This window comes from Schistocerca cancellata, chromosome 8 (assembly GCF_023864275.1).
Source record: "Schistocerca cancellata isolate TAMUIC-IGC-003103 chromosome 8, iqSchCanc2.1, whole genome shotgun sequence".
In the NCBI taxonomy this organism is placed as follows: domain Eukaryota; kingdom Metazoa; phylum Arthropoda; class Insecta; order Orthoptera; family Acrididae; genus Schistocerca; species Schistocerca cancellata.
In genome coordinates this window covers 198,003,244-198,030,497 of record NC_064633.1, presented here as the reverse complement: position 1 = coordinate 198,030,497, position 27,254 = coordinate 198,003,244, and the positions used below count along the sequence as shown (strand labels likewise).

The window sequence follows — 27,254 nt, the reverse complement described above, 5'->3', positions numbered from 1 at the left end:
TTTTCTCAAATAGCTTTCCACAACGAACACCCGCTGCTCCACACTGCGTACCATTATCCCCTTTGCATTGCTCCACCCACACTGAGACAGCCCGCACTAACCTACTAACCTCTGAACTGGTGTGGATCACGTGGAGGGCGTATACGTGGTGTGCGCGTCATGGGGTGTAATTACATGCATACATTTACGTCCAATCGTGTCCAAACGTCCGGAGCACTTTTATTCAAAAATTGGTTCAAATGGCTCTGAGCACTATGGGACTTAACATCGGAGCTCATCAGTCCCCTAGATTTAGAACTACTTAAACCTAACTAACCTAATGACATCACAAACATCCATGCCCGAGGCTAGATTCGAACCCGCGACCGTAGCAGTAGCGCGTTCCGGACTGAAGCGCCTAGAACTGCTCGGCCACAGCGGCCGGCGGCACTTTCATTTGCCCCATCCTGTAGTAGATGAAATTTGCTGTTTGGCTCACAAAATAATTGATGATGGCAGAGATTTGCAATAGCAAGAATAACTTTCCTGAAAAGAAAGATTTTTTAACATCTAGTATAAATTGAAGTGTTTGGAGGTCTTTTTCGATACTAATATGCGCGAAAATAAATGTGGATGTTAAACAGTAAAGACAAAGACAAGAACAGAAACTTTTGAAATGTGCTGCTACCGAAGAATGCTGAAGTTTACAGAGGTAAATTGGGCAACTAATTAAAATTTGGAATTTTTGGCACAGCTTGACTAAAAAGCTGATTGGTACGCCGTATCCCGAGGGATCAAGGAATAGTCAGTTTCGTTCTGGAGGGAAATGTGGGGTGGTTCAAAAATTGTATACGGAGACCTAAGCTTGGCTATTTAAAGAATTTTCAAGTGGATGTAGGTTGCAGTAGTTATGTAGGGTTGGAGAGGCTTACACAGGGTACACTAGCATGCAGATCAAGGCAAGATTTCACAAGTTGCAGTTTTGCTATCCTCTGTAAACATGAGGTGCCTTTAGTATGGAGTGAACAGTTTATTTAGCACAGAAGGCAACTTGAGAAAAAACCAAAGAAAAAGACCGCATTAAGGAGTAACAGGAATGAGGTATCAACCTTGAAATCAGAGCTGCGGACGGCTTCACTACCTCTTGAGGCGGCTTCGCTAACTCTTGAGCCATTACTATATACGAGGGCTATTTGGAAATTAAGATCTGATCGGGGCGCCAAATGGATAAAGTTTTGCCTAGATGTGTTGGGCAGTGTCTCTAGTATGCACATCGATCGCATCACGTCGCTGTAGAGATTCATAGAGTTGAATCTTTCAAAGGAGTGAACAATCAGTAATTCAGAAAAAAACAACGGTAGCTCCAAACGTTTCCCACAGCAGAGAGAGAGAGAGAGAGAGAGACAGAGAGAGAGAGAGAGCGAGTGAGAGAGAGAGAGAGAGAGAGAGAGAGAGAGAGCCGGCCTCTGCCCTGCTTCTACCTTGGCTGCCTGCATTGTGCAGTGCCCCATTGGATTTTGTGTTTCACATATGCCGTGCCTTCACTGTGCTTCCTCTGTCGTGTGCAGTGTCTGGCGCAGCTTAACTTAGCATCACACTCCGTCGGCGATCGTTTCAGTCGCACGTCCTGCCCTCTGGGCAGTTGATGCAAGCAACAGGACAGAGAGCCTCCTAGCGGAGAACATAAGAACTACTTGCAACAACCTGCTCGCAATAGAACGGATGATTTGTCTCGGAGCGGGTGACTGGTGGCCGTTCACCGCTCCCCCCACCCTCGGAACTCGCCCGCTCTACGCTCATCCCACCGTTCTCGACTCTAGCCAGAGCGTTGAGCAAAGCAACTCAGGTGTTACTCTGGTCTCTGCGGTCTTAGCTCACGCAGTAGTACAGCTCGAGGCTTGACCTGCTTGACTCAGCGCCTCTGCATCGGAGTTCGTCTCTACTGGATATTGTTCTTCGTAGTAATACCGCTATGTATATTACATTATTATGTTATGTATACATCATTTGTTTTTGTTTTATTTTTATTTGTTTAAACTGATCTGATTAGGTTCCTGATGACTCCTCTTACTATAGGATTTTTATTATGGACACTTGAATTTACGCTAAATTACGAGCGAACCGATAAACATATCGCAAGATGTGATACACCAATATTTTCCTTGTTTTATTCTGCGTAAGGCTATATGCAGCACTTTAGTCTTACAGTCAAATTTATATATATATTTTTTCTTATTCTGGTACGGATTTTGCGATGTTAGGCGTCTGCAGAAGGAAACGTTTGCTTTAAAAATATATGGCTTGCGATGTATTTGTACGAGGTTAATGAAATTTTAATACATTATAGCCAAATATATTGTTAATGTAAATCTCAAGTTACAACATTTTCCGATCACCCAAAAAACCATGATAGTGCAAAATAAATCAATAATCAAAAACTTTGCCATATCGTGGAAATTTCAATAAACAATACAAAATTCTTACTCATTATCTGTGTTACAAAATAGAATCAAATAAGATCAAAATACGGGTATAGTACTGGAATAAACCAAGTTTAAAGGACAATGTGCCTTCCATTTATTTTCTATTGTGAATGAGTGGTGAGTCATGAAAAAGAGCTAGTTCATTTCAGGGAGTGAACAGTTCTGATCCGATCTCTGAAAAGAACAATTTTGCCGATCTCTACATCGCTGCTTTCATTTCTGAGCGCACAGTGAGCAGGTAAAGATGCCAGAAAATAGTGTTTTCCGCCAAGTATGAGGGCCTGGTGAGAGATTTCGCCTGATGTCATGTAGCCGACATAACAAAACTGTCATGCATTTCCTGTCATGACAATTCTTGGCCGCACTCTGCAGGGGCAATGAAGATGCCTTGTAGCGTTTTCGATGGGAAGTATTTGATCACCCACAATACAGGCCGTAACTGCCTCCCCTTGAGTTTCATCTGCGCACAGATGAACCGCTGGCTTTGAAGACAACACTTTGGCACAGACAATGAGCTGCAGAGCAGTGTAGAGAATTGGCGGAAAGCCCTCTATGACGAGGGTATTGCAAAGTTGGTACAACATTCTGACAAATGTCAAAGTCGAAGCAGCGACTGTGCAGAGAAGTAGCTAACCGTTGCAAATGAAACATTTCTGATTTGAGCAGTGGTTTCCATTCCTCGAGCGATCGGGACTTTATAATAGGCATCGTTCCCTACGCTCCTCGGAGTATGGGACCTCATCATCATCATCATCGTGTTATACGATGGCGTCTGTTATATATATATATATATATATATATATATAAACCCAAAACTTTATATCAAAAACCCAAAACAAAGTTTTGCATCATCCCGGTTCCCAGAACTCCTGAAGACAGACGTTGACTGTGAATATTGTATCACACACACAGTCCATTGACTGTTCAGACATGTCACTAAACCCGCCCAAAGCTGTAAACAGCCATGCTTGAGCAGCGGAGGGAGTCCGACAACCGATCAGTTCCAGTCATCCCACCTGGAAGGAGGTACACGGCTCGTGTTGTCTGTAGTTCAACCATGCCTAGACGGTCAATACCGCGGTTTGGTCTCGTCCGTATTGTTACTTTGTACCAGGAAGGGCTCTCAACAAGGGAAGTGTCCAGGCGTCTTGGAGTGAACCAAAGCAATGTTGTTCGGACTTGGAGGAGATACAGAGAGACACGAACTGTCGATGATATGCGTCGCTCAGGCCGCCCGAGGGTACTACTGCAGTGGATGACTGCTACCTACGAATAATGGCTCGGAGGAACCCTGACAGCAACGCCACCCTGTTGAATGATGCTTTTCGTGCAGCCACAGGACGTCAAGTTAAGAATCAAACTGCGTGCAATAGGCTGCATGATGCGCAGTTTCACTCCCGACGCCCATGGCGAGGTCCATCTTTGCAACCACGACACCATGCAGCGCAGAACAGATGGGCCCAACAATATCCCAAATGGACCGCTCAAGATTGGCATCACGTTCTCTTCACCGATAAGTGTCGCACATGCCTTCAACCAGACAATCGTCGGAGACGTGTTTGGAGGCAACCTGATCAGGCTGAACGCCTTAGACACCCTGTCCAGCGAGTGCAGCAAGGTGAAGGTTCCCTGCTGTTTTGGGGTGGCATTATGTGGGGCCGACGTACGCCGCTGGTTGTCATGGAAGGCGCGGTAACAGCTGTACGATACGTGAATGCCAACCTCCGACTGATAGCGCAACCATATCGGCATCATACTGGCGAGGCATTCGTCTTCACGGGCGACAACTCGCGGCCCTATCGTGCACATCTTGTGAATGACTTCCTTCAGGATAACGACATCGCTCGACTAGAGTCACCAGCATGTTCTCCAGACATGAACTCTATCGAACATGCCGTGCATAGATTTTTAAAGGGCTGTTTATAGACGCTGTGACCCACCAACCACTCTGAGGGATTTACGCCGAATCGCCGTTGAGGAGTGGGACAGTCTGGACTAACAGTGCCTTGATGAACTTGTGGATAGTATGTGTGCCACAAAGAATACCGGCATGCATCAATGCAAGAGGACATGCTACTGAGTATTAGAAGTACTGGTGTGTACAGTAATCTGGACCATCACCTCTAAAGTTCTCGCTGTATGTTGGTGCAACATGCAATGTGGTTTTCATGAGCAATAAAAAGGGCGGAAATGATGTTTATGTTATTCTCTCTTCCAATTTTCTGTACAGGTTCCGGAACTCTCGGAACCGAGTTGATGCAAAACTATTCCCCTTATATATCTAACGAGTGACCGAGAAGTAAGAACGATTTGAATTTTGCGCCATTTTGTCATATGACGGTTGCCAGCCGTGTTTTTTTCATGCTTGTCATCTGCGGCCATTCCCATTCGTAGCCTGACAACTTTTGTGTGCTGCGCATTGATGAAATGTTTATTTTCGTCATGTAACAGATGACAATTGAGCAACGTATCCAAGTGATAAAGAGTTATTGCAAAAATAGTGGAAGTCCCACGCCAGGCGTTCGTGAATTGCGTGTGACATTCGGGTGCAATGCTGCTTCAACCAAATCATCATCTCGGAAGTTAATCCGGAAGTTTAAGACCACGAGATCTATTTCAAACATAAGAAAACAGGACGGCCGCATTCTGTTCGAACACAAGAAAACATTGCTGTCGTGTGTGACAATGTGACCGTAAGTCCCAGCAAATCGGTTCGCTGACGAGCTCAACAGTTGAATTTATAACCAAGTTCACTGCATGAAATCCTTTCAAAAGATGTGAAAATGCTTGCGTACAAGATTCAACTTAGACTAGAGTTGAGGCCTGCAGATCATGGACAGAGACATCGATTTGCTCAGTGGGTCTTGGCTTGACAAGAGGAGAACGAGAACTTCACAAAAAGAATAATTTTCTCATATGAGGCGCACTTCCATCTCAGGGGGTACGTCAATAAGCAGAACAACAGAATTTGAGGTAACGAAAATCCGCGAGTGACTGAGGAAAATGTGATGCATCTACAGCGCACGACTGTTCTGGGCAGGAGTGATCAGCTGGTACTTTTTTGAAAATGATGAGGTGCCGCCGACATTGTGAACGGCGACCGTTACCGAAACATGCTTTCTAATTGGTTTTTCCTTCTTATTGACGAAAATTGCGAGTTTTGGATTCAACAAGATGGTGGGACATGTCACACACCCCGTGAAACGACTACTCTGCTGACTGAAAAGTTTACTCAAAAAATTATCTACATCTACATCTACATGATTACTCTGCAATTCACATTTAAGTGCTTGGCAGAGGGTTCATCGAACCACAACCATACTATCTCTCTACCATCCACTCCCGAACAGCGCGCGGGAAAAATGAACACCTAAACCTTTCTGTTCGAGCTCTGATTTCTCTTATTTTATTTTGATGATCATTCCTATCTTTGTAGCTTGGGCTCAACAAAATATTTTCGCATTCGGAAGAGAAAGTTGGTGACTGGAATTTCGTAAATAGATCTCGCCCCGACGAAAAACGTCTTTCCTTTAATGACTTCCATCCCAACTCGCGTATCATATCTGCCACACTCTCTCCCCTATTACGTGATAATACAAAACGAGCTGCCCTTTTTTGCACCCTTTCGATGTCCTCCGTCAATCCCACCTGGTAAGGATCCCACACCGCGCAGCAATGTTCTAACAGAGGACGAACGAGTGTAGTGTAAGCTGTCTCTTTAGTGGACTTGTTGCATCTTCTAAGTGTCCTGCCAATGAAACGCAACCTTTGGCTCGCCTTCCCCACAATATTATCTATGTGGTCTTTCCAACTGAAGTTGTTCGTATCTCTTTGCTTGGGAACCAGGGATGGCATGTCAGATCATGCAATCTTACGCTTTGTGACCTTTTTCGTAGGGATTTGTGAAATTAAAAGTGTACGTGTAGAAACCACAAACAATACACCAATTGAAGGACGAATTTAAAAGGGTTATTAACGGCGTCTCACCAGACGTCTGTGAATGCATCATCCAGAACTTCAATGAACGCATTGCTCGTTGCCGGGCGGCCTTGGGTGGTCATATGGAGGATATAATTTTTCATATATAAATGGGAGAATTATTGTATGAGGGTTGGAATTTTAATAGCGGCAACTATTTATTTACAGCTCGTACGAAATAGATACGTGTTTCAATGTTTTACTGACTTTCCAAGTAGTCACCAGCACTGTGTATAACCCGCTACTAGCGATGTGGAAGTCGTAGGATACTCTTACAAGGGAACATCCCCATCGCACCCCCCTCAGATTTAGTTATAAGTTGGCACAGTGGATAGGGCTTGAAAAACTGAACACAGATCGATCGAGAAAACAGGAAGTAGTTGTGTGGAACTATAAAAAAATAAGCAAAATATACAAACTGGGTCGTCCATGCGTAAGATAGGCAATATTAAGGGCAATGTGATGCGAGAAGCTCCGTGGTCCTGTGGTTAGTGTAAACAGCAACGGAACGAGAAGTCATTGGTTCAAATCTTCCCTCGACCGAAAATTTTAACTTTTTATTTTCAGTTTATGTGAAAAACTCTTATGTTTTCATCACTTTTTTTGGAGTGATTATTACATCCACAAGAAAACCTAAATCGGGCAAGGTAGAAGAAACTTTTCACCCATTCGCCAAGTGTACTAGTTAGGTGGGTCAACAACATATTCCTGTCATGTGACGCACATGCTGTCACCAGTGTCGTATACAAAATATCAGACGTGTTTTCCTGTGGAGGAATCGGTTGACCTATGACCTTGCGATCAAATGTTTTCGGTTCCCATTGGGAGGCACGTCCTTTCGTCAACTAATCACACGGTTTTGCGGTGCGGTCGCAAAACACAGACACTAAACTTCTTACAGTGAACAGAGACGTCAATGAACGAACGGACAGATCATAACTTTGCGAAAATAAAGAAAGCAAAATTTTCAGTGTAGGGCAGATTTGAACCAAGGACCTCTCGTTCCGCAGCTGTTCACGCTAACCACGGGGCCACGGCGCTCCTCGCCTCACATTGCCCTTAATATTGCCTATCTTACGCATATACGACCCAGTTTGTATATTTTGCTTATTTTTTCATAGTGCCACACAACTTCTTCCTGTTTTCTCGATTGATCTGTGTTCAGTTTTTCAAGGCCTATCCATTGTGCCAACTTATAATTAAATCTGAGGGGGCTGCGATGGGGATGTTCCCTTGTTAGCAGTGCCAGTTGTGTTGACAGTTCGAGCGACGCGGTCTATTGCCCGACGAATTTGTAGCAGTTCAGAAGCGAATGCCGTGAAGTGTCTCCTTCAATTTAGAAATCGAGCTGAACTTACAAGGGCTTAAGCCAGGGGAGTGCAGTAGGTGGTATAGCACTTAGCAGCCCCATCAGTCAAACAAATCAGTAACAGCTTGCACTGTAAGTGCTTCAGCATTGCCCTGCAAAATTATGGTCAGGTCCTGCAGAAAGTGTCATCACTTCTGTCTCTAAGCAAGTCGTAGGTTGTGTTCCAAAAATGAACAGCATAGAGACAGAGGTGATGACACTTCCTGCAGGACCTGACCATCATTTTGCAGGAGTGTGTGTGGATGCAAGCTGTTACTAATTTGTTTGACTGATGGGGCTGCTAAGTGCTGTTCCACCTACTGCACTCCCCCGTCTTAAGCCCTCATGAGTTCAGCTCGATTTCTAAACTGAAGGAAAAACTTCACGGCATTCGCTTCAGAACTGCTACAAATTCGTCAGGCAATAGACCGCGCCGCTCGAACTGTCAACACAATTGGCACTGCTAAGAATATCCTACGACTTCCACATCGCTGGCAGCGGGTTATACACAATGCTGGCGACTACTTTGAAGGTCAGTAAAGCTTTGAAACACGTATCTATTTTGTACGAGCTGTAAATAAATAGTTGCCACTATTAAAGTTCCAACCCTCGAATATACCATAAAACTCGAAAAGTTCTTGACCAATTTATTTCGGATTTTGACAGGATACTCTAATGAGCATTCACATGGACATAGGCTTCACATTTTTTTAAACAACAAAAATGTAGAGTTTTCTGTTAAAACCGACTATGAGGAAGAAAATGCTGTGCTGTATTCTCCTGTGAATATGTGTGGTATGTTTTCTTTCTCGCAGACAGTTTTAACTACGTTAGTAGGGCATTAAACCATTAGAGAAATTGATTCTGCCATATTTATTCTTTCTAGCTATACATATTTTTCAACAAAAATGGAATAAACAGCAATGTGCTGTTTTGTTTTCTTCCTCGCAGTCGGTTTTCACAGAAAAGAAAGTTATATTTATGGCTTATCGACTTATTATTAGGATACTACTAGGAATTTGAATTTATAATAACAATAAGGCTCAAGTTCAGAGAGGGGGGGGGCGGTAGAGTAAATGGAGAGCGAAGATGGACATAGAGAAGGGGAAGGAGGGGATGGACAGAGAGAATGGGAAGAGGAGATGAACAAAAAGAAAGCGGGGAAGAAAACGGACAGAGGGAGTAAGTGGAAAAGGAGATGGACAGACATAGGGTGAAGAAAGAAGTAGAGAGAGAGAGGAAATGGATAGAGAGCGGACTGTAGGAGGAGATGGGGGAGAAGGATATTAGGACATATTCCAGTACCCATACGTGTCTATCAATTGCAAATCACTGTCAGGTTTCGCTAGTTAAGGACGAAATCGAAATTCCTAATGGATGTCCTCGACATAGGTGGTATGGTAAACTCTCCACACTCCTGAAAACTGAAAGAATAGTTAAAATATCGTCCAAACATATACTGGGTGATCAAAAAATCAGTATAAATTTGAAAACTTAATAAACCACGGAATAATGTAGACAGAGAGGTAAAAATTGACACACATGCTTGGAATGACATGGGGTTTTATTAGAACAAAAAAAAAACAAAGTTCACAAAATGTCCGATGGATGGCACTGGACAGCAAAACGTCAGTGACTGCGCATGACAATCGTGTATAAAAGGAGCTGTAATGAGAGAGAGAATCAGATGCGCCAGCAGTCGCAGCATGTTGACGTTACCTGAAAAGGCGCTTTTAGTGAAGCTGTATTATCAGAATGGGGAATGTGCTAGTTCAGCGTTAGGATCCTATCGCCATAGGAAGGGGATTCGAACGGGTAAAGGTCCTTTGACAAATGCAGCTGTGGCGAGAATGATTTCGAAGTTCGAAGCCACGGGTTGTTTAGGCGATAGACCCCGTAGTGACCTACCGAGCACAAGGCGTAATGCTGCTGAGACAGTTCAGGAAGAAATGGAGACTGTAGCGGGTTCGTCTAAGCACGGGGAAGTCAGCACTCGTGCAGTCGCACGTCGCACCGGCATTCCACACACTACTGTTTGGTTGGCACTTAGGCCTACCCTCCGATGCTATCCGTACAAAATCCATCGGTCGATTTAGTGAGGCGGAGGGCATTTGCGGTGTGGGCGTTTCAAAAGATGGCGGAAGATGACGATTGGTTGAGTAACGTGTTGTGGACTGTCGAAGCTCACTTCATGCTCCGAGTGTCTGTCAACGCCCACAACTTCAGAATTTGGGCTACCGAAAATCCTAGAACTGTCGTGGAAACTCTATTGCACGACGAGAAAGTCACGGTATGGGTTGGATTTACCACATCTACCGTTATCGGGGCTTTTTTCTTCGATGAAATGCGTGATTCTGGTTTTGTAACTGCTACCGTGACGGGTGGGAGGTACGCCGATATGTTACAGAATCGCATGATCCCCAGCCTGGCTGATAAACACCTGCTGGAACGTACGATGTTTATGCAGAATGGCGCTCCACCCCTTATTACTAGACGCGTGAAAGATCTCTTGCGCGCGTCGTTTGGTGATGATCGTGTTCTCAGCCGCCACTTTCGTCATGCTCGGCCTCCCAGGTCCCCAGACCTCAGTCCGTGCAATTATTGGCTTTGGGGTTACCTGAAGTCGCAAGTGTATCGTGATCGACAGACATCTCTAGGGATGCTGAAAGACAACATCCGACGCCAATGCCTCACCATAACTCCGGACATGCTTTACAGTGCTGTTCACAACATTATTCCTCGACTACAGCTATTGTTGAGGAATGATGGTGGACATATTGAGCATTTCTTGTAAAGAACATCATCTTTGCCTTGTCTTACTTTGTTGTGCTAATTATTGCTATTCTGATCAGATTAAGCGCCATCTGTCGGACATTTTTTGAACGTTTATATTTCTTTGGTTCTAATAAAACCCCATGTCATTCCAAGCATGTGTGTCAATTTGTACCTCTGTATCTACATTATTCCGTGATTTATTCAGTTTTGTAATTTATACTGACTTTTTGGTCACCCGGTATATTGATTTGATCCGGGAAATGTGTGGACGATAGCATATTTTGTATCTTGTTTTCTGCGTATCAAAAATCATCGAAAATTAAATTCCTCGTTAAATAGGTCTGAGGTTTTCACTTGATACATTTTTTGCTAAAAAATTTTTTTATCCATTTATGATCTTATCTACTTGTGCAAGCTTTTTCTTTGCCCCTTAGTGCAGCTTTTATAAAGTGTCACGAAAACAAAGCAAACGAGAAACTAAAGATTAAGAAAGAAAAAAATTCATTACTATCATAAGAGTGTTCTCGAAGTGAATAGAGAAGCTTCCGATGTTAGCATACGAAGCCACAGTTTTCCGTTTCTGCGCATGCGCAGTCTGCAGCATACTCAAGATTTAGAAATCCACACACTGCGCAGCCAGTTGATCAATGACGCCATTGATCCACTCGCGATGTGCTGATTTACAAGCAAGCACGCGAGGCGCACGCACTGAGCAGTCGTTTCTGTCCAAAAAGTCGTTCTTAATAAAACGGGCGCAAGAGCAGCCTCCGTTGCAATCAGCGTGGAGTAACGGTCGCGTTCGTGCCGCCATTGGCAGGTGCTGTCGAGCTGCAGGAACCCGCAGCTCGCACATATGTTAGGTGCTAGCACACCTGGCAGCCTGGCCCACACACACTCGGGTTATTACCGTGCGGGCGCAAAGCATATTACTCCACGTAAACTCTAGCTTCCCGTACGACAAGGCGATCCACAGCTCGGAGGAAGCCGTGGGCACCTAATCTTGTCGAGTTACAACTTCTGGGAGGCGTTCTGTACAGTCCCGCACTACCGACTGTTGAACAATATTAGATTTATAGTTAATAGAGGATGGGGAAGGAAAGGAAAAGGATGGGTGGGAAACTCGTGACTTCCAGCTGCACAGGGCATTGTGGCAATGCAGTGGCAAAAGTTGAAAATTTATGCCAGACCGGAACGCGAACCCGGATATACCTCTTTCCATAAGCGGTTGCCTTAACGACCTTTTTCTTTTTTGCTCTCATTTTGTTCGTTATTGTTCATTGCATTTTGTCGAGGCGGACGTCACATGACACCTGTTCAAGTTCGTCGTTGATCCATTCACTCAGGCGCTTTTTTTTATTATTATTGTTATTACACAGGGCAGCCATCCCTCTGACGGAACACACAGAGCTACCGAGAATTATCGTCGGCCATCCGGACAAGCTTTCTGTTTAACCCAAATTATCAACTTATCGCACACTGCAATGCAGCATTCCTAATCGATTAACCCCCTCCTCGCAAATTACTGATTCCCGTGAAAGTTCGGATGATACTAGTGCATCCGCACTGAAACTAACGTCGAGGAGCAGTCGCGCTCATGCAGAAATGTATACAGAGTGGTCCATTGATCGTGACTGGGCCAAATATCTCAGGAAATAAGCGTCAAACGAAACTAAACTTGTCTAGCTTGAAGGGGGAAACCAGATGGCGCTATGGTTGGCCCGCTACATGGCGCTGCCATAGGTCAAACTGCGTTTTTTTTAAAATAGGAACCCCCATTTTTTATTACACACTCGTGTAGTACGTAAAGAAATATGAATGTTTTAGTTGGACCACTTTTTTCGCTTTGTGATAGATGGCGCTGTAATAGTCACAAACGGTTTACGTTACCGCTGTTGGTAACTGATGTTTCGTCACTAAATAGAACGCGTGCATAAAATCTGTCATCCCCCCCCTCCAGTACACCTCTTGCAATATGCTGATGACACCGCATTCCTCGCCCTCGCTCCTACCCTCCAACGGTCCCAACGCCTTCTCCAGAATCACCTTGACCTTTTTGCTGCATGGTGTAACCAGTGGCTCCTGAAACTCAACCCTTCCAAGACCCAGGCAATCATCGTAGGTCGTACCACTCGCTCCTTCCGGCTCCTGGATTTCTCCCTTACTGTCTGCGCCCGTCCTGTCCGCCTCACCCCCACCCTCACCTACCTTGGCCTCACCATTGACCGTCACCTCACCTGGAACCCTCATCTCCGCTCCATCCAATCCAAAGCCCACAACCGCCTCCGACTCCTCAAACTCCTCTCTGGCCAGACGTGGGGGTTGCACCCCTCTACCATCCTCCACACCTACAAATCCTTAATCCGTCCCATCCTCTGTTATGCCAGTCCTGCCTGGATAGCTGCCCCCCCCAAATTCTATAAGTCCCTCCAGATCCTTGAGCGTCATGCACTCCGCCTCGCCTTCCGTATACGCCTCCCGTCCCCCACGCGGATCCTCTATGATCTCATTCCTTTCCCCCATCTGCTCCTATTCCTCGAACATATCCGCATCCTCTACACCTCCCGCCGTCTTGAACCCCCTCACTTCCTGGTTACTCCTCTCCTCTCCCATGCCTGCCCCCTGCCACGTCTTCACCGTTGTGTCCCCCCTACCCTCCATCTCTACACCCTACATCTCCTTTCCCAAGGTGGCTTCCATCAACTCCCCCTCCCGGATGATGCCCTCTCTCCCTCCATTTATCCCTCCCATCAACTCTGATCCTCACTCCCCATCCTTTCCTCTGTCCTTTCCCTGGGCTCCCTCTTCCCCCCTTCTGTCCTGTTTTCTCCCCACTAAACCTCTCCCTACCTCCCTTCTCCCCCCCCCCCGAGACCTTTTGTATTCCCCTCCTCTGCCTACCCCACTCCCTGTCGCGTCTGCCCTAGAGATGGGGGATCCGCTCTTGAACTAATTCATAGAGTTCAATCTTTCAAAGGAGTGAACAATCAGTGATTCAGAAAAAAAGAACGGTAGCTCCAAACGTTTCCCACGGCAGAGAGAGAGAGAGAGAGAGAGAGAGACGGAGCATATCAGCAGCGCCTCTGCTGGTCACAGCACAGTGCACGCCACACAACACAGCCAGCGCCGGCCTCTGCCCTGCTTCTACCTTGGCTGCCTGCATTGTGCAGTGCCCCATTGGATTTTGTGTTCTGGCGCAGCGTAACTTCGCATCGCACTCTGTCGGCGATCGTTTCAGTCGCACGTCCTGCCCTCTGGGCAGTTGATGCGAGCAACAGGACAGAGAGCCACCTAGCGGATAACATAGGAACTACTTGCAAAAACCCGCTCGCAAAGGAACGAACTATTTGTCTCGGAGCGGGTGAGTTCACCGCTACCCCCTCCCTCGGAACTCGCCCGCTCAACGCTCGCCCCACCGTCTCGACTCTAGCCAGAGCGTCGAGCAAAGCGACTCAGGTGTCACTGTGGTCTCTGCGGTCTCAGCTCACGCAGTTAAACAGCTCGCGGCTCGACCTTCTCGACTCAGCGCCTCTGCATCGGAGTTCGTCCCCACTGGATATTGTTCTTCGTAGTAATGCCGCTATGTATATTACATTATTATGTTATGTATACATCAATTGTTTTTATTTTATTTTTATTTGTTTAAACTGATTAGATTAGGTTCCTGATGACTCCTCTTACTATAGGATTTTTATTATAGACACTCGAATTTACGCTTTAATTACGAGCGAACCGATAAACGTATCGCAAAATGTGATACACCAATATTTTCCTTGTTTTATTCTGCGTAAGGCTATATGCAGCACTTTCGTTTTACAGTCAAATTTATATTTTTTTTTCTTATTCTGGTACGGATTTTGCGATTTTAGGCGTCTTCGAAAGGAAACGTTCACTTTAAAAATATATGGCTTGCGATGTATTTGTATGAGGTTAATGAAATTTTAATACGTTATAGCCAAATATATTGTTAATGTAAATCTCAAGTTACAACATTTTCCGATCACCCAAAAAACCACGATAGTGCAAAATAAATCAATAATCAAAAACTGTCATATCGTGGAAATTTCAATAAACAATACAAAATTCTTACTCATTATATGTGTTACTTCAAAATAGGATCAAATAAGATCAAAATACAGGTATAGTACTGGAATAAACCAAGTTTAAAGGGCAATGTGCCTTCCATTTATTTTATATTGTAAATGAGTGGTGAGTCATGAAAAAGAGCTAATTCATTTCAGGGAGTGAACAGTTCTGATCCAATCTCTGAAAAGAACAGTTTTGCCCATCTCTAGTCTGCCCAGCGCCCCCCACCCCTCTTATGGGTCCTCATCCTCCATCAGCTCCTTTCCCGGCTCCCCCCCCCCTTTTTTATTTCCCATCATCTGTCCAGTTTCCCCCCACCTGCTCTCGGCTGTGGTATGTCACATTTGCCAACTTTTTAGTGCAGTGTTCCAGTGACTGTTCAGTGTTGTTCGTCTTTCTCGCGTTGCGAACAGAAACCATGCGGTCGCTGGGTGTGAATTTTATGTCTTTTGCGAACAGAAACCAGACTGTCGCTGTGTTTTTTTTAATTGTCTGTCTATTGTTTTACCTGTCTGCTTTGTATGTATTTTCTTAGCGTCATCATCCCTCTGTTCTTTGTTTTAAGTTGCACGATTTCTTTTCGCCATGTTATTCTTTAAGTCTCTGATTTTATCGCCTGTTTTTATTATTTATTCTCTTCATCTTTCTAACAAAGTCTGTAGGCTGAAGAGCGGCATACTAAGCTGCTGCCAGCCCGCCCCCTTCGGGGGGAATTGAAATTCAATAAAGGAAAAAAAAAATCTGTCATCGTCCCGTAATTTCTTTTGTGCCCAGTGGCAGAACTGTACACGACGTTCAAAGTGCAATTTCTTTGTAGTTTCTTCGTTTGACGCTTATTTCGTGAGATATTTGGCCCGGTCACGATCAATGGACCACCCTGTATATTTGAATGGTGTCTGTATTGTCGGACTTGGCCGACAGCTCGTGCATACATTTATATGAAATAGAGCATGGTGAAGGAAAGGGTATGGATGGGTGGCAGACTCGTGATTTTCTGCCTCACGGGGCATTGTGACTATGCAGTGACGAAAGTTGAAAATTTCCGACGGACCGGGTCTCGAACCAGATGCGCGACGGCTCCTTGACATTTGTTTGAGTGCGGATGCGCTAGTATCATACGAAATCCTACGGAAATCAATAATTTGCGAGTAGGGAGTTAATGGACGAGGGACGCTACATTGCATAATACAGTAAGCTGAGAATTACGGTCCGGATGACATAGGCGCTTAGGATAACCGTTCTAGAGAAGCGGAGCATCTGGGGTTGAGTCCCTGTCTGTCGCAAGATTTCAACTTTCGCTGTTGCAATACCATAATGCCCCGTGCGGCTGCAAGTCACTTGACTGCCATCCATCCTTTCCCTTTCCTTCCCCATCCTCTACTTCATCATATACAGGGCGTATCCAAAAGAATCATCCGATTTATAAAAAAAATCATAATTATTATGTTATTTGAGATATGTGCCTGAACAACGTACTGTTGGAAGGAGCGAACTATCGAGTTTTACACGGTTCTCGCTAGGTAGCAGCAGCGTGCGCCCACTTCAGTTCCAGTAAAAATGGTGTTGGGATAAAAGAAAGCGTTTTGTGTTCTATGTTTTGCGCAGTGCGGGTCAGTAATAACTGTTCAGCGTGACTTTCGTACTAGGTATGATCCTCCTACAGCACAAAGCATTAGACGATGGCATGAACAATTCCGAGAAACAGGTTGTTTTTTGTAAGGGCAAATCGCCAGGCCATCCCATAGTAACTGACAGACGTCGCACGCATCCGCCGTAGTTTCACAAGGAGCCCGCAGAAATCTGTTCGCCGTGCAGCTCGGCACCTCAATATACAGAGTGGTCGGAAATTCCCCTTAAAAGCTTCTATGACATGCAGAGGTCAATGAGTACAGAAAATTTTGAATAGGAACCCATGTCCGGAATCGTATCGTTTCCGTTCTACGACAGTTTGAATTCAGATGTGTACCTCGTCAACGTCTGCTTAGGGCAAGAGAAACGTCTTAAGAGTTCACTGACCTGGTATGAAACAGGGTAGACACGATGACGTGTACTACGCCAAACGATCCCCGGATGTCACTTACTGTCCGCTTTGCTGAGAGACCGAGTCAATACCTGTGCATCACCGATAGAGGAAACATGGTGCAGTACACGTTTGTGGAATACACAGACATGCTCCTTGTGTATGGCGAAGCTGGAAGTAACGGAAGAGCTGTTAGTCGGCTGTATCACCAACGTTTTCCACACCGTCACACTCCATCGCACAAGCTGTGTGCCCAAGTTACACAACGGCTACGAGAAACGGGTACCTTCACCGTGAGGAGGCAGGACTGTGGTGTTCCACGGCGACGCCGCATTCCCGAATTTGAAGGTGTACTGCGTCGCACTGAAGATAGCCCGTCAACGAGTTCGCGAACAATTGCGCGTGCAATGGCTGTTAGTCACAGCACCGTCTTGGACGTCCTGCATGAGCAACAATTACATCCGTACCATTTACAAAGGGTACACGCTATAGGTCCAGCAGATTTTCCACAAAGCGTCGCCTTCTGCACATGATTCCTGCACCGTTGCATCGACGCGCCCCTGTTTCCACGTCGAGTTCTCTTCTCAGATGAATGTAAAACCTCATGCCACGCATGTTCAGGGATTTCAAGACAGGTTTCGAATTAACGTGTGGGCAGGAATTCTGGACGGTCATGTGATTGAACAATACCTCCTTCCATCCAAGCTCACGGGTCCCGCATACTTAGTCTTCCTAAGACACGTACTGGACCCGTTCTTGGAAACTGTGCCATTGAATGTCCGTCGGAAAATGTGGTTTCAGCATGATGGAGCACCACCTCACTTTTCACTGGCTGTCCGGAGACATCTCAACAGACGGTATGGTAAAAGATGGCTAGGCCGTGGTGGTCCAACCGCGTGGCCGCCACGATCACCGGATTTAACCACTATGGACTACTTCTTGTGGGGTCGTATGAAGAGCGTAATTTATGAGACACCTGTAGAAGCAGAGGAAGATCTGCTGGCACGAGTTCTGGCCGCTGCACAAGACAATGAAGCGACTTCAGGTGGGATGGAGAGAGTGTACCAGAACATGCTTCGGAGGTATAATGTGTGTAACAACGTTGGTGGTCGCCACATCGAGGCGCTGTTGTAATGCATCGGTACGTTGCGGCCGTAGATGCTAGGTTCTTGTTGTTGTCGACTAATGTAAACCATAAGGTGTAAGTTGTAATGCAAATGCGTAAGTAATAACGGAACGAGTCAGCATTCTTTTCAAATGGATTGCAACAATTGTACTGGGTCACGCCTAAGTACATTCCTCACGTGGGTGTGGATGAGATAATCATCTGCATTGAAACTGTCGTAGAACGAAAACGATACGTTTTCGGACATGAGTTCCTATTCAAAATGTTATGTACTCACTACCCTCTACATGTCCTAGAAGTTTGTAACGGGAATTTCCGACAACCCTGTACACCCGGGTTCCGTCTGGCGTGTGTTGCGTCGACGTTTACACGTGAAACCATATAAAGCTCAGCTACTGCAAGCTATTCGTGGGCCGGCCAAAGTGGCCGTGCGGTTCTAGGCGCTGCAGTCTGGAACCGCGAGACCGCTACGGTCGCAGGTTCGAATCCTGCCGCGGGCATGGATGTGTGTGAAGTCCTTAGGTTAGTTAGGTTTAGCTAGTTCTAAGTTCTAGGGGACTAATGACCTCAGAAATTGAGTCCCATAGTGCTCAGAGCCATTTGAACCATTTTTTGAGCTATTCGTGAAGGTGACAAACAATAACGTGTAGAGTTCTGTAATTTCGTTGTTGGCAAGATGGAGGATGACAGTTTTCTTCCACTCATAGTATTTAGTGACGAGGCAACATTCCATTTAAATGGAAAGGTGAACTGTCACAATGTGAAAATATGGTGTACGGAACAACCACATGGAGTAATACAACATGAGAGGGATTCTCCATAATTTAATGTGTTTTGTGAGTTTCACGGTCCATTTTTCTTTGCCGAGAACACTGTTACAGGAAGCGCATATCTCCATATGCATGAGAACTTTCTTTTTCTTCAGTCGGAGACTGGTTCAAACGACTTCATTTACCAACAGTATGGGGAACTGCCACACTGGCATCTGGAAGTGCGGGGATTTTTAAATCAAAATATTGCTGAAAGATGGATCGGTCGCACTGGACCAAATGATTCAGCCTTACGTTACTGGCCTCCAAGGTCACCGGACATGACTGTATGTGATTATTTCTTGTGGGAGTTTTATAAAAGACTCTGTTTATGTGCCTCCGTTACCAACAACAATGAATGAACTGAGACATCGAGTAACAGCGGCTGTGAAGCTGTAACTCAAGACATGCTCGCTGCAGTGTGGGGACAGTTTGAATACCGGACTGGCATATGCCACGCATATCAAGGGAGAGCATATTGAACACCTATGAAAAGGTATGAAAAAAATTTTTGAGTTTCTCGCTCATCAAAAAACAAAATTCAATGTATATCCAGAATGAGATTTTCACTCTGCAGCGGAGTGTGCGCTGATATGAAACTTCCTGGCAGATTAAAACTGTGTGCCCGACCGAGACTCGAACTCGGGACCTTTGCCTTTCTAGGGCAAGTGCTCTACCATCTGAGCTACCGAAGCACGACTCCTTTCTTTCAGGAGTGCTAGTTCTGCGTGTTTCACAGGAGAGCTTCTGTAAAGCTTGGGAGGTAGGAGACGAGATACTGGCAGAAGTAAAGCTGTGAGTACCGGGCGTGAGTCGTGCTTCGGTAGCTCAGACGGACGCCGGCACGGTAGCTCAGCGTGTTCGGTCAGAGGGTTAGCAGCCCTCTGTAATAAAAAAACTGAGCTAATCGATCAACAACGAACTTAAACGGATGTCTTACGACTTCCGCGCCTAGCACATGCAACGAACAAAAGCGAACAAAATTAGATTAAAAAAAAAAAAAAGGATGGTAGAGCACTTGCCCGCGAAAGGCAAAGGTCCCGAGTTCGAGTCTCGGTCGGGCACACAGTTTTAATCTGCCAGGAAGTTTCATATCAGCGCACACTCCGCTGCAGAGTGAAAATCTCATTCTGGAAACATCCCCCAGGCTGTGGCTAAGCCATGTCTCCGCAATATCCTTTCTTTCAAGAGTGCTAGTTCTGCAAGTTTCGCAGGAGAGCTTCTGTAAAGTTTGCAAGGTAGGAGACGAGATACTGGCAGAAGTAAAGCTGTGAGTACCGGGCGTGAGTCGTGCATCGGTAGCTCAGATGGTAGAGCACTTGCCTGCGAAAGGCAAAGGTCCTGAGTTCGAGTCTCGGTCGGGCACACAGTTTTAATCTGCCAGGAAGTTTCATTGTATATGTTTATTAGTTTCAGAAATTTAGATGAGCCAAATCGGATGACTCTTTTTGATACATCCAGGATGTGCGCACCGGCCGCCATCACGATTTACTATCGTCGTTAACGTCGATATGCAACAGGATTTTGGAACATATATTGTCTTCGAACATTATTAATTATATCGAAGAAAACGGTCTATTGACACACAGTCAACATGTGTTTAGAAAACATTGTTCCTGTGAAACACAACTAGCTCTTTATTCACATGGAGTGTTGAGTGCTATTGCCAAAGGATTTCAGATCGATTCCGTATTTCTGGATTTCCGGAAGGCTTTTGACTCTGTACCACACAAGCGTCTCGTAGTGAAATTGCGTGCTTATGGAATATCGTCTCAGTTATATGACTGGATTTGTGATTTCCTGTCAGAGAGGTCACAGTTCGTAGTAACTGACGGAAAGTCATCGAGTAAAACAGAAGTGATTTCTGGCGTTCCCCCAGGTAGTGTTATAGGCCATTTGCTGTTCCTTATCTATATAAACGATTTGGGAGACAATCTGAGCAGCTGTCTTCGGTTTTTTCAGATGACTCTGTCGTTTATCGACTAATAAAGTCATCAGAAGATCAAAACGAACTACAAAACGATTTAGAAAAGATGTCTGAATAGTGCGAAAAGTGGCGGTTGACCCTAAATAACGAAAAGTGTGAGGTCATTCACATGAGTGCTAAAAGGAACTCGTTAAACTTCGGTTACGCGATAAATCAGTCTAATCTAAAAGCCGTAAATTCAACTAAATACCTAGGTATTACAATTACGAACAACTTATGTTGGAAGGAACACATAGAAAATGCTGTGGGGAAGGCTGACGAAGTACATCGAAAAAATTGAAAGAAAGGCAGCACGTTTTAGTATTATCGCGAAATATGGAAGAGAGTGTCACAGAAATGATACAGGATTTGGGCTGGAAATTATTAAAAGAAAAGCGTTTTTCGTTGCTACGGAATCTTCTCAGGAAATTCCAATCACCAACTTTCTCCTCCGAATGCGAAAATATTTTGTTAACACCGACCTACATAGCGAGGAACGATCACCACGATAAAATAAGGGAAATCAGAGCTCGTACGGAAAGGTATGGGTGTTCATTCTTTCCGCGCTATACGAGATTGGAATAATAGAGAATTGTGAAGGTGGTTCCATGAACCCTCTGCCAGACACTTAAATGTGATTTGCAGATTCCTTGTAGATGTAAATGTAGATTGGTGTCTATTTTGTTGGACACGTCCCACAGAGCAAACACGACTCAAATATAAACAAAATAAGAGACTGCCGAATATCAGATCTGCTTCATGATTGGACTAAAGGGTTCCTAGCAAAGCACAGCCTGTTGTTCTTCAGACAGAGAAATCTTGAGACATAAAAGTAGCTGCGGGCATGCTGCAAGGGAGTGTTAGAGGACCATTACCGCTCACAGTCTGTATAAACGACCTAGTGGACAACTTCATAAGATGTTACTAAGGCGTTTCGCAGATGGTGCTGTTGTACATAAAGAAGCCGCCAGAAAATTGTACCGTAATGATGGCAGACCTGCAGATGTCGGAGATTGGTGCAGGAATTGTTATTTGACCCTCTACATAAACAGATGTGACGTGTTACACATAAATCAGCGGAAAAACCCGTTATTGTCTAATTAAACGATTGACGAACAATCACTGGAAACACTCACATCAGTTAAGTATCTGGGAGTATGCTCTGCGGTTCTAGGCGCTTCAGTCCGGAACCGCACGACTACTACGGTCGCAGGTTCGAATCCTGCATCGGGCATGGATGTGTGTGATGTCCTTAGGTTAGTTAGGTTTAAGTAGCTCTACGTTCTAGGGGACTGATGACCTCAGGTGTTAAGTCCCATAGTGCTCAGAGCCATTTGAACCAGTAAGCGTATGGAGCACTAAGAAGTGGAGCGGTCACATACAAATAATTGTAGGAAAGGCAGATGGTAGGCTGATAATCGTTGGAAGCATTCGGAAGCATTCATAAGATGTATCGACAACTCACGAAGCAAGTAGCTCACAAAACTTCCGTTCACGAGATATCTCGTACCGGTACGTCGTTTCAAGATCTGCTGAAGTGCGAAAGAATTTGTCGCTGTTCGTGACAACAGCTGATACTGCGAATAATCCATCACAAGTGGGTGTAAATTCAGCGAAGTACAAACAGTTCTTCTTTTCTTCTTTGGTGCAACAGCTGATTCTCCTAGACAATCTGAAATTCTTTCGATCTTCAGACTTTACTTGCGATACGTATAATAAAGTTAACAGGCGCGCCATTTTAAATAATGTGTTTATTATCACATTTTTAGAACCGGCGACAAACACAGATTCCGTCTCAAAATCTGACAGAAGACGGACCTCCTGGTTACAGAAATCTGCCAGTATTTATAGTAATCGCTCCCCCCCCCCCCCCCGAGTTAACTATTATAAACAGACTTTAAATGACTTACGGTTAAAAGTCTTACATCGAGTTGACAGTTCGGATGGGAAAATACTTCAAATTTACAGGTACATATGGTTTTAAAGACAAAGGTCACAGTCGTTTTTATGTCTCCGTAGTGAAATACGCGATGTTCAGCTTAACAACAATTCAACTACTTCTTTCTTTACTGACGGCCACACTAGTTAATAAAACGAGTTCCTACCATGTAACGAGAGTTGAAATTAAATAAAGAATTTCGTGATATAGGCAGAACTTCGTATATGGCTTGATTATCAGAAAGTTAGAGTAGTTTACATTTCCTAATAATGCCCTCACAATGAATTGTATAGTTTTAACAAATTAATTTGTTTCTGTAGCTTTGAACACGCGACATGTTTAAGAACTTCTAATAGAAATACATTTGCGCTAATATTACTTTGAAATATGACCGCAGTAATGTTTGATAAATTGCACTGCATAACTCATTGTTTGTGATTACGTTTCTCCGAATTATAAAAGAGCCAGATAACCTTATTCATTTTTATCAATGTCAGCAGTATATTTCAATATTTAATTCATTATTATATAGTTATTATTTCCACAATAGTTCCCTAATGTGATTTTTACTCACGTTTAGCTGTTTTGTACTATTGTCTTTTGGTATTGTTTGCATCTGCGGTTACATGTACTTACTAGTAAGCTAAAAAATTCAATATATCTGGACGTCTGTATTTAGTAAATGAATATTCTATATGTGACTTCGGATACTGTCGAAATCAGCGGTTACGTTTCAGTCTCAATCTACGTGTAGAAGTAGACAAAAATATGGAAACAAAGAAAAAATAACACGTTTCCACGCCTAATTCGGCGTGGGAAAGTGGCTGGCATTCAAACCAGCTTCCAGTCGCCCCGTAGTGTATAAAAACAGGTCCTGACAGGATTTCAAGGGAATTTTATATCATTCTTCTTGCAAAATAGTGGCAAGATCAGAAAATGATGATGGAGGTGGATAAGCGATCCCGCAGCCTTTCCTCCAAAACAGGCCACAAAGGCTCAATAACATTGAGATGTAGAGGCTATGGTGGCGAGGGGAAAGAATAAAAGCGCCACTTTCAAAACGACGACTCCTTGCTCAAGTACACACAGGAGAAAATCGTATATCGTGTGATACAAGAAATTTATGCTTCTTGAAACTATTTAAACGACTTTTCTACAGGAGAAAAATTTGATTGTGTTCTAATATTGCTTTTAATATTTAAAACTGGGAGTAAAACGGCAGATTGGAAAAAAATTTCATAGTAATTATTTGAGCTACTGTATGTTGTATGTTAACCGGGGAGCTAGAAACGACGGAGAGGCTCCGTCCCCGCCGCAGCCGCAGTGGTCCACAATCCCACGACGACTACCACAGTCCACTTCACCCCTCCGCCGCCTCACAACGAACCCTGGGTTATTGTACGGTTCGGCCCCTGGTGGACCCCCCCTGGGGTCACACACCAGACGAATGTAACCCCTATGTTTGCGTGATAGAGTAATGGAGGTGTGTGTGTGTACGTGGAGACACTGTTTCTGCAGCAATCGCCGACATAGTGTAACTGAGGCGGAATAAGGGGAACCAGCCCGCATTCGCAGAGGCAAATTGAAAACCGCCTAAAAACCATCCACGAACTGAAACTTCCTGGCAGATTAAAACTGTGTGCCGGACCGAAACTCGAATCGGGACTTTTGCCTTTCGCGGGCAAGTGCTCTACCAACTGAGCTACCCAAGCACGACTCACGCCCCGCCCTCACAGCTTTACTTCTGCCAGTACCTCGTCTCCTACCTTCCAAACTTTACAGAAGCTCTCCTGCGAACCTTGCAGAACTAACACTCCAGAAAGAAAGGATATTGCGGAGACATGGCTTAGCCACAGCCTGGGGGACCAGGCGCTCCGGAAAGCCGTGCGTTAGACCGCCTGGCTAACCGGGCGGGCGCTATTTGAGCTATTACTATTCACTTCAGAGGGATGCAAAAAGCAGTACTGCAGTTCAACTAAATAACTAACAGTTTGCATCAGGCGGCTGTAACAGAAACCAATACCCAAATTTCCCAGTAGCTCCGTCATTGTGCTTGATAACGCTGTCTTAAAATTTTATATTTATGGAATTATGAGTCTTACTCAAGTAGCCTTCACCTTTAATGCAATCGTTTGCAGACTAGCTAGCTGTAGTTACAAGTTAAGCTCACCAGACAAAAAATTAATAACACCAGGGCGCAAGCAGATGAATCGTTAGTCTTCACAGATGGCGCAGCGGTCGAGACTAGTGCTCAACCGATAGCACACTGCTTCTGTATGAGCATAAAGCCGTCGGCACACGGACTGTGCATCCGAACGTTGAGCGTTGAGCGTGCCGAGTTTCTCACGTCATAGCGTGGAATATCACGTTCGGAAGTCTTCCCAAACGTGCAGGGCAATATCTAGCACGTGAGATATTCTGAGCGTGCGACTGAGCGTTGACCAATGAGATGTCACAACGCCACCTACGTCACATGCACACCATCTCCCTTCAGTACAGAGTTGTGATGCGCCATATTGGCATTCATTTCAAGCCTATACGTATATATGCCGTTTATGAGCACCAGCAAATTGAGAATCACTGGAAAACCCGTTGTTAACTGTGTGACTTGCTGAAAAAAAAGAGCAACATCTTATTCGTGGCAAAAGTATTATTGTAACTTGCGTGTTATGAGAGTATGCCATTTGAAGGCAACGAAACACTGAGGATCCACCAAAAACGCACTTTTCTTGGTACAATTTGTTATAATTAAATTTCAATTAGTAACAGAGCTACGATTAGCGCTTTTAGCAACTGGTAATATATTAAGAGGTAGTATGCGAGGTTTGATATCAGTGTAGCGTAGTGAGTAACATTATCGACTTCTACTTAAACGCAGGAAATGTCGTTGGTTCGCATCTCGCGCTGTCTAATTTTTTTCCCCCCTAACATTCGCGTAATACGTTCTGACGCATTATTATTAGTTTAATATAAGTATATACTTTAGTATTTGTTGTTATGTAAATATAAGTTCACCTATTTTTGAGGAGTGAGTTTGTTCGATTGGCTTAATCTACAGGACAGCTTGCGCTACTTGTATAACGATATTTTGCTCCTTTTTCTTTTACGTTTTGTAATTCACATGTTGCAGAAATTCTGCTACTGGGTAGGAACAGTGAACAAGTAAGAATGACCTTAGGATTTTACTAAAATGTGGGAATTCTGAAATAATGTTTGTCTTACGTGGAGAACTATTGCAACTTTGTATCACACTGTTTGTAATATAAATTTTATAAGCCTGTGTTCTTACTTATTATACATGGTACTTTCCTTTTCGTCTTAAAACATTCACACGGATATTGAAGTTTTTATTTGTGTATATTACATATAGAACAACGTGACTAGCCTATGGGCAATGGAGGGAATGTGCGTTTTGATAGAGTTAATGTGGGAATTTTACGCGCACCCGTTTAAGTCAACAGTGTAATTTACGAGCTAGAAACATCCCGCAACTGCCGCTGGAGTACGTTGTGATCGCGTATAGCACGTTGGGGCCCACGTACCGTATGCACAAGTCGCATCGTTCCTGAGCGTTCAGTTGCATGTTGAACTCAGCACGCTCAACGTTGACGTTCGACAGCACGGTCCGTGTGCCAACGGCTTAAGGCAGTATCACTCAGTGAGACATTTATGTTTCAAGCGGATGGTCAAAAGGGGCAATAGTGTTTGTCCGTGCCTTTGTTCATACGGTGTTTGAAGATGCTGGAATTGTTAGATTGTTAGTGTTTCGCGGCGGACTGTTCAACATGTCTTCAAGCAATGATGGAACGCACGTGGCCACAGAACACGACGTCAAACGGTGGTCTGAAAAAGAACCTTACGGAGAGGGACCGCAGACGTGTATCACAGATAGTGAATCAAAATCGCTTCCAAACTCGACAGGAACTGCTGCAGGACGTGAATGAAGATCCACCACCACCTGTCAGCGAGAGAACATCCTGACGGGATCTGAATGCAATGAATATTTGGAGTCGGTCACGTCGCAAGAGGCCATTGCCCACACAGGTGACGACAACAGCAAAGTTCATCGGACTGGATGAATATGCGACTAGTTTTCTAAACACTCCCCACCCCATTACATGCAAAATCACCAGCCCTGAACCCCATAGAAAATCTCTGGTACATGGTGAGACAGCGGGTAAAACACCGGCATCAGCGTCCCCGCACTTTGGTGGAACTGCGCGGTCGAATTCTCGGCATATGGCTTAACCTGGATGCGACGTACCTGCACAACTTCGTGGACTCACTTCGAAATGGAATCTAGGCGGTTATCAAGTCCAGGGGCGGAACTACGCTGTTTTAAAAGATGTTTATAATTATTCCTCTAGGTGTGATTCAAATGGTTCAAATGGCTCTAAGCACTATGGGACTTAACATCTATAGTCATCAGTCCCCTAGAACTTAGAACTACTTAAACGTAACTAACCTAAGGACATCACACAACACCCAGTCATCACGAGGCAGAGAGAATCCCTGACCCCGCCGGGAATCGAACCCGGGAACCCGGGCGTGGGAAGCGAGAACGCTTCTAGGTGTGACTAATTTTTTTTATCCGTACCTCTAGTGTGACCAATTTTTTTTATTTTTTTTATCCGTACCTCTGCTTCCCTCCCCCCATGAGCCATAGACCTTGCCGTTGGTGGGGAGGCTTGCGTGCCTCAGCGATACAGATAGCCGTACCGTAGGTGCAACCACAACGGAGGGGTATC

The 27,254-nt window shown here is 44.7% G+C and overlaps 1 protein-coding gene and 1 non-coding gene across 2 annotated transcripts in view; one reads left to right on the top strand and one right to left on the bottom strand.

Moving 5' to 3' along the window:
• Positions 1–27,254, top strand: part of LOC126094909 (forkhead box protein K1-like) — a 275,401-nt gene that overhangs the window by 53,259 nt on the left and 194,888 nt on the right. The gene's annotated exons all lie outside the window — the stretch shown is intronic.
• On the bottom strand, positions 19,223–19,297 carry Trnas-aga (transfer RNA serine (anticodon AGA)). The gene has a single exon. It is a non-coding gene; the product is annotated as a tRNA-Ser (tRNA).